Below are 7515 nucleotides of genomic sequence, written 5' to 3'. Positions count from 1 at the left end.
CAGAGAAATGAGAACTTTTGATACTCTGAGAGTAGTCAATTATCCCAACTTTGTTTTCTGCTCTGCTCCTGCAGAAGTCTGCGGACTCAGGCTGATGTAATGGGAAAGTTTCGGAAGTGAACACCTGAGGGGAATTTCATTTAAAAAACTTTTCTAAATTGATCCATTTGCAACTCAGACAGTAATTTGTGTGTCCATGGGCACATCGGAAAGTTTCCTGAGCTCAAAGTGACAGGGTGTCTGGGGACCAAGTCACTGGTGTGTTTTTATAGCCCTGGATTAACACACAGGCATTCACCCGCAGCCTGGCAGAGGGTCCCGTCAACTTCGCCAGCCTCAGACTCAGTAAGTACCTCCTGTCTCTGCTCCTGCTTGAAGGAAGAGACAGGGATTTTTCTTTAGAAAATTTTCTTTTCCTTGGATTGGAGAGGTAGAGCAGGGAATAGAGAGTTTGCCTGGCCCGTACCAGCTGCGGGTTCCAACATTCTCAATTTTCCATAGGGTTCCTCTAGCACTGCCAGGATTGTTTTCTGAACGCAGAACCAGGAGTAACCTGAGCATCACTAGGTGTGACCCAAAATGACAAGAAAAGGAGAAGAATTTATTTTTCTGATTCTGTTTTTGTGGACACGCTTTCTAATGCTAAGCTCACCTGAGTTCCTATACTCATGATATCCAGGGGTTGGGGTTGATTTCTTCTTTGTTTTGTTTTATGCCTTGAGTGACACCAAGTGATGCTGAGGGGTTACTCCTGTCTCTGCTAGCAGGAATTACTCCTGCTGGTGCATGGGGGACCTTATGGGATGGTAACTGGTCAGCTGTGTGCAAGACAAGCAGGAATTACTCTGGTCGTGTTCAGGGGATACTGGGAATGGAATCCTGGTTGGCCGTGTGAAAGGCAAGGCCCTACCCACTGTACTATCACTCTATGCCCATCAATTTATGATTTTCTTCTTTACAGTTTGAACCATATACTTTGTCATAATTTTTATTCTACTGCAATTTCTCTTTTATTTCACTTTGGTTGTTTGAAAGGGCCACACTGATGGTGCTCAGGACTTACTCCTGGTTCTGTGCTCAGGGATGACTCCTGGTGGGTTGCAGGGACCCTACACAATGCCAGGGATTAATCCCAAACCCACCATGAGCAAGAAAAGCATCCTCTGCACTAGACTATCACTCTGGCCCCTTTTTTGGCTCTTAAACTGAATTTTCATTTAAAGGTATTTTTAAACTTTTGGTGTCATAACTCGTTCTATAAGCAACAGATACAACAAGTTACTTAGAATGTTATATCCTCACTCATTCACTGACACAGCAACTGTGTTCACCTTTCCACTCTGATTAAACTTTTTTTTTCTGAGTTCAATTTTCTTTGGTTTCTCTTCCCCCCATCTATGCATTTCTCTATGATTTTTTTTGCTTTTTGGGTCACAACGATGATGCACAGATGTTACTCTGGCTCATGCAATCAGGAATAACTCCTGGCGGTGCTCGAAGACCATATGGGATGCTGGGAATCAAACCCGGGTCAGCCTCGTGCAAGAGAAACGCCCTACCCACTGTGCTATAGCTCCAGCCCCCTCATTGATTTTTAATTTTTTTCCCTAACTCCGCTTTTCGTTTATTTTTCTTAGAGATTATGATCTAATACCCACAGTATTGGAACTATTGGGGGCGACAGTGCAGGAGGGGGTCTTGCCATGAATGTAGCTGATTCAAGTCTGATCCCCGACAGCTCCTAGGGTCCCTGAGGCAACCAGGAGTGATCCCTGATTGCAGAGACAGGAGTAATCCCTGAGTACTGCTAAGTTTGGTCCCAAAAATAAACAAAAGAACATTAGAACTATCTTATCTAGTTCTGCTTAATTTATGATTTTAGGGTTGTTTGGGGAATTGTTTTATAAATTTTAGAGTTTTTAATTTTGGTAAGAATTTTCTATCACAATACCAGATGTTCTGATTCATAAATATTTTATGTCTTCAAATGTCTTTTTCTGTCATCCAAAACTATCTTTCTATTATTTAAAATGCTTTGGCCGAGAATTTCTTGGACCCATTAGAATATTTTATATGAGTAGTAAGACTGCTGAAAATCCTTTAACTTTGCAACTGTTTTATGAATTGTGTCCTCAGAATGATAGTTTTCCTTGGAGGTTTCAATTCTTAACCAATGTCGATCATTCATTAACATTGAATCAAGACATCTAACAATTTATAACTTTCAACATTTATCTTCTTTATTGCTTTATCATACTATTGAAGATATAATAGAATAAAGTGGGCTTATTCATTCTTGATATGTTCATACTTATGACCTACAGTAGTGAGTTTGGCATCTTGTAGATTTTGTTATAATATCTTGGACCAATTGTTTCTCCCTTAATCTTACAATATTTTTGTACTACAAGATTTTTTTGTTCCTCTTGCGGCCAAACTCGGTGATGCTCAGGGTTTACTCCAGCTTTGAGCTCAGGAATTACTCAGGGTGGGGTCCGGCACCATAAGGGATGCCAAGAGCCAAACCCTATCAGCAGTTGCCAGGCAAGCGCCATCCCTCTGTGTTATCACTCTAGCCTTGTCTGGGTTGTATGATTGGTTGGCTGGATTTACATTCTGGATCACACCTAGCACTATTCAGGGGAGACTCTTGCTCTGCACTCAGAAATTACTCCTGGGAGTGCTGTGGGGACTATATGAAATGCCGGGATCAAATGGGTCGAGCACGTGCAAGGTAAACTGCCTCCCCGCTCCACTCTCACTCCAGTCCTATGTATGAGATGTTTCAATCAACCTGTGCTCATTTGTCATTTGGTAATCTGACTTGTTTTGCCCAATCTTAAGTCAATATGTTCATTTGATTCCTAAAGTGAAAAAATTTTAGCTTGTTTGTGAATTCCCTAAAGGCTTACACTTTTTGCCTTATGTTCCTTTTTGCTTTTAGGCCACAGGACTGTGCTCAAGACTTACTCCTGGCTCTGTTCTCAGAGATCCGTCCTGCTGGGGCTCAGGGGACATGTGGTACCTGGGATAGAATCCAGGACAGCAAGGCAAGTATCCTCACGCTGTGCTATTGCTCCAAGCCTTTCGTATGCTTTTTGGAAAACACTGTTAATTACTTACATGCATATTTTTTACTTCATCTAATAATTGACTGAAACAAATTCTTCTTTAAATAATTCTGTGCTCATTTCACTCATGACTGTCCCTACTTTGGAAATCTTGTACAAGCTTTGCTTCTAGCCCGCTGAAAAATTACATCAACCCAAAGGAAAAAGATGAGTTTATTCCCATTCCTAATGACAATTTTTTTCTTTCTTTGCCACTTGTGTTGATGCTCAGGGGTTTCTCCTGGTGCTGCACTCAGGATTTACTCCTTGCAGTGCCCAGGGAACCATGTGGGATCCCGGAGATTATACCCAAGCTGGCCTCGTGCAAAGCAAATGCCTAGTCACTGAACTATGGCTTTAATCCCGATAAGAAATATCAACATTGTGAGCAGAATATGAATGTGGTGAAGCAAGTCAGAACCAGAGTTAGAAGTGACAATAAATGAATGTCAGAGGGTGACGGGGGTGGGTACTGAAGATGGCTTTCCTGAGCATCACACCACCAAAATGGAGCGGGAGTTGGGTTAGGCAGTGCCACAGAGAGTCAGGATCTATGGAGGGATGACAGTGATTCAGGTTCAGTTAACTTGTCTGTAGGGAAAGCGACAGAGGTTGGGGGTGGATGAGTTGTGTTTCAAAATGAGTGACTGAGTATCAACTGGAAGTAGGCTTGGGATCAAAAGGAACATTTCAATCCTCAGGGGTATATTTAAGGGGCAGAAAGGAGAGAGAATCACACATACAACAGGTTTGTGTGTGTGTTGCATGTGGGTTTTTAATTGAATCACTGTGAGATAAAGTCACAAGCTTTCTAGATGGAATTACAGTCATTCAATACACACATTCCTGAAACAGTGTGCATTTCCCACCACTGATATCCCTAGTCTTACTCCTCTGTCTCTGTCTCTGTCTCTGCCTCTGTCTCTTTCTATGTCTTTCTCTCACTCTCTCTGTCTCTCTCCTTTTGAGCATTACAATTTTCAATTCACATACTGAGAGTTCATCCTGTTCGGCCCTTTACCCACTTTCAGCACACATCTCCCACCCAGAGCAATCTGTTCCAACCATCATTGTCATAATTCTTCCTTCTCTACCCCAATTGCCTTCTCCTCCAGCCCGGAAACAGGCTTCTAACCATGGACCAAACGTCCTGGCCCTTGTTTCTACTGTCCGTGGTTGTTAAACTTACACTGTGTTTTTTTTTTTAATCCCACAAATGAGTGCAGTTGTCCTACGTGTGTCCCTTTCCCTTTGACTTTTTTCATTCTGCATGATACTCTCCATGTCGATCCATTTATAAGCAAATTTCATAGTATCCTTTGTTCTAACAGCTTTATGAAATGTAGGCCACTTCAGGCTCATGATCCTTCTCTAGCCTGAATTCCGGCTGTCACACAAAGGGAAAATTGGACCCGCAGAATTGGCCTGAGATTTCCTCCTTTGGGTTATTTTTTTTGAGGCACCACACCAGGCAAAGCTCAGTGCTTACTCTTGTTCTGCACTCAGAAATCATTCCCAGCAGTGCATGGGGCACCATATGGGATGCGGGGAATGAACCCACGTTGCCCACATGCAAGGCAAATGATCTACCCCAGGAAAGCGTTCTTGGGAAGCTGTGACTAATGGTAGAGAAAACGATGAAGGTAATATCCAGGACAAATATTAAGACCTTCACTGAAACAATCTACGTATGAATTCATGGAAACTCCAAGAGACCCAGGTCAGAATGGTGAGATGTGTGAAATTCACCCCCTAAAGGAACCCTATGATCGGGATATTAAGAAAAACAAGTTTAGACCAGAGGGAAGCAGACAGACATGTCTAGGACATAATAGATTAGCAAATTGTCACTGAATCTATCTTGTAAGGATGCTGCTGATTGGCCATTTGCAATATCTGGGTCTCTGTCTTCATGCACCCCTTATCGTGCCGTGTCTACTCACAGTGATGAACATGTCTGTCAAATTCAATGGTGGCTCACTTGAGGGGAACCATCAGGCAGGAGCAATATGGGTGGAAAATGGCGTGTCTGTGTGATCCCTGTTTGAGTGACCCTAAAACTTGGATAGTCCTGAGTTATTTGGCACATTATCTGTGACCAGATTTGCAGATGACATTTTCAGAAGAGAAATCTAAAGAATCGGATAATCCTGGGATACTCTAAGCCAGGATCAGGAGAGAGACCAGAATGATGAGATGTAAAATGTTGATCCAATAATAGGATTGAAAAGATTGTACGGGGGCTGGAGCGATAGTATATATGGGAGGGCATTTTCCGTGCTCATGGCACACCAGGATTCAATCTCCAGCACCGTATAGTGTCCCCAGAGAACCTCCTGGAGTAATTCCTGAGTGCAGAGCCAGAAGTCACTCCTGACCCAGCACCATGACTAATAAACTCAAAGGCAAAACAGATGACTTAAATGATTTTAAGTTTCTGGACCATATTCCCAATTACGGAAATGCATTAACGTTGTCAAGTTAAAAATAATCAATTTAAGTCTCGTATGACTAAAACATATAATATGTTATCGTTTCAAAATGTTCAACAGGATACAAAGCGAACTTCTCTGAAAACAGTCAACTGAAATCATCCAATAAAAATGGAAAAAATAGGTGTGTAGAGACAGTAGAGGAGGGAAGGCACTTGTTTTACACATGGCTGATCCCCGACATTCCATAAGGTCCCTCAAGCACCACCTAGAATAATTCCTGAGGGCAGAGCCAGGAGTAAGCCCTGAGCATCGCTGGGCGTGACCCCAAAATCAAAAACCAAAAATATGGTATCAATAAATCCTGCTTGGTGATATCGAGAACCCTCAAAAAATCTCTATGAACTAATTCTTCATTTTCTGAAAAAATGACAGTGCATTTGCAGAGTCCATTGACGTCAAGTGTAAGTCACATTCACACCAGCATGTCGTGACATTTCTCTCGGGTTCACGTGACAACAAATCTGTTATTTGTACTTTATGCAGGTCTTTATTCAATGTACCACGAAGCGATGGACACAATAGTTCTACAAGATATGATTTTGGGAGTATTATTTTTCTTCCAATTCATATTTGGTTTTACTGGAAATTCGCTATTGCTCTCGATATACGTGAACATCTTTCTGCAAAGAGCAAAGCCAATAGATTGGATATTTACCCACTTAACTTTAGCCAACCTGATGACAGTTTTATTTGTCGGGATTCCGGAATTAATATTTTTCTTTGGAATCAGAAATTTTCTGAACGACACTGGTTGTAAGGCCGTTTTGTTCTTGTCCAGAGTGGGCCGGGGTCTTTCCCTCTGTACCACATCTTTCCTCAGTGTGTTCCAAGCCATCGTGATCACCAACAACCATGCTCAGTGGGCGTGGCTCAAATCAAACATCCACACGTGCATTTCTTCTGCCTTCCTCTTCTTCTGGATACTCAACATGCTCATCTGTAGCCAGGTCATCATTTCCATGAAAGCCCCATTCAACACTACTGGAGTGGGACTAGTTTATAACCAAAAATACTGTATGGCACATGACACAGGGACTCTGGTGGTGTCTGGAATTCTTGGAGGAATGATTTTAAGAGACTTCCTGTGTGTGTCCCTCATGATCTGGACCAGCGTGCACATGGTAAAGTTCCTGTTCAACCATCGCAAGAATGTCCAGCACATCCTTAGGCACAGTCTCTGCCCACCATCCTCTCCATAGATCAAGGCCACCCACACCATCTTGGTCCAAGTGAGCTGTTTTGGCTTTTTTTACGGGTTCAACTGCTGCCTTACCATTTATATAGTATACAAACGTGAGGTACAAGTGTTAGGAAACATCACTGTTTTTCTCTCTTCCTGCTATTCAGTGATCTGTCCTTTCTTGCTGATAAGAAACCACAGAGGCCCCTTTCTGAACTGCACCTTCTTAAAAAGGAGGAAATCTTCTCCACAAACCACTGCCTTCAGAGACTTGAATACTCTCACACCATCTCTGACACAAAGTGCTCAGGACAGGAAACGTTAAGTGATGTGGGGCTGGAGAGACAGGCTGGAGCACTTGTGTAAGGCACTTGCCTTGCACAGGATCTGCAGCTTGCTAGGAGGGATTTCTGAGCACAGAGCCAGGAGTGCGCCCTGAGCGTCACCAGGTATGACCAGGATGGAAAAGGAAAGTGGAAAGCTGAGACTGAGAGATGTAAAATGAAAGAAAATAACCTCTTAAATGGACATGTCTCCACCTCCACAGCTGACTGTACATACTAGATCAATGAACAGCGAGATGCAATCAAAAACATCATGGAATGACTCACCTATAGAAGGTTCACATCTGACTGTGCCTTCCAACCAGGTTGGCTGCATGCCAGACAAGCACATTACCCTCTATTACGATCGCTCTATGGTCCCCTTTATTTCATTTATATAATAATTT

At 42.6% G+C, this 7515-nt stretch overlaps 1 pseudogene; it reads left to right on the top strand.

Annotated features, from left to right (window-relative positions):
• Positions 1 to 6114: 6114 nt before the first annotated feature.
• LOC130022283 (olfactory receptor class A-like protein 1) lies at positions 6115 to 7110 on the top strand (annotated as a pseudogene).
• The last annotated feature ends 405 nt before the right edge of the window (positions 7111 to 7515 follow it).

This window comes from Sorex fumeus, unplaced genomic scaffold (assembly GCF_029834395.1).
Source record: "Sorex fumeus unplaced genomic scaffold, SorFum_2.1 ptg000019l, whole genome shotgun sequence".
Classification (NCBI taxonomy): Eukaryota; Metazoa; Chordata; class Mammalia; order Eulipotyphla; family Soricidae; genus Sorex; species Sorex fumeus.
This window is presented reverse-complemented; position numbering and strand designations above follow the sequence as displayed.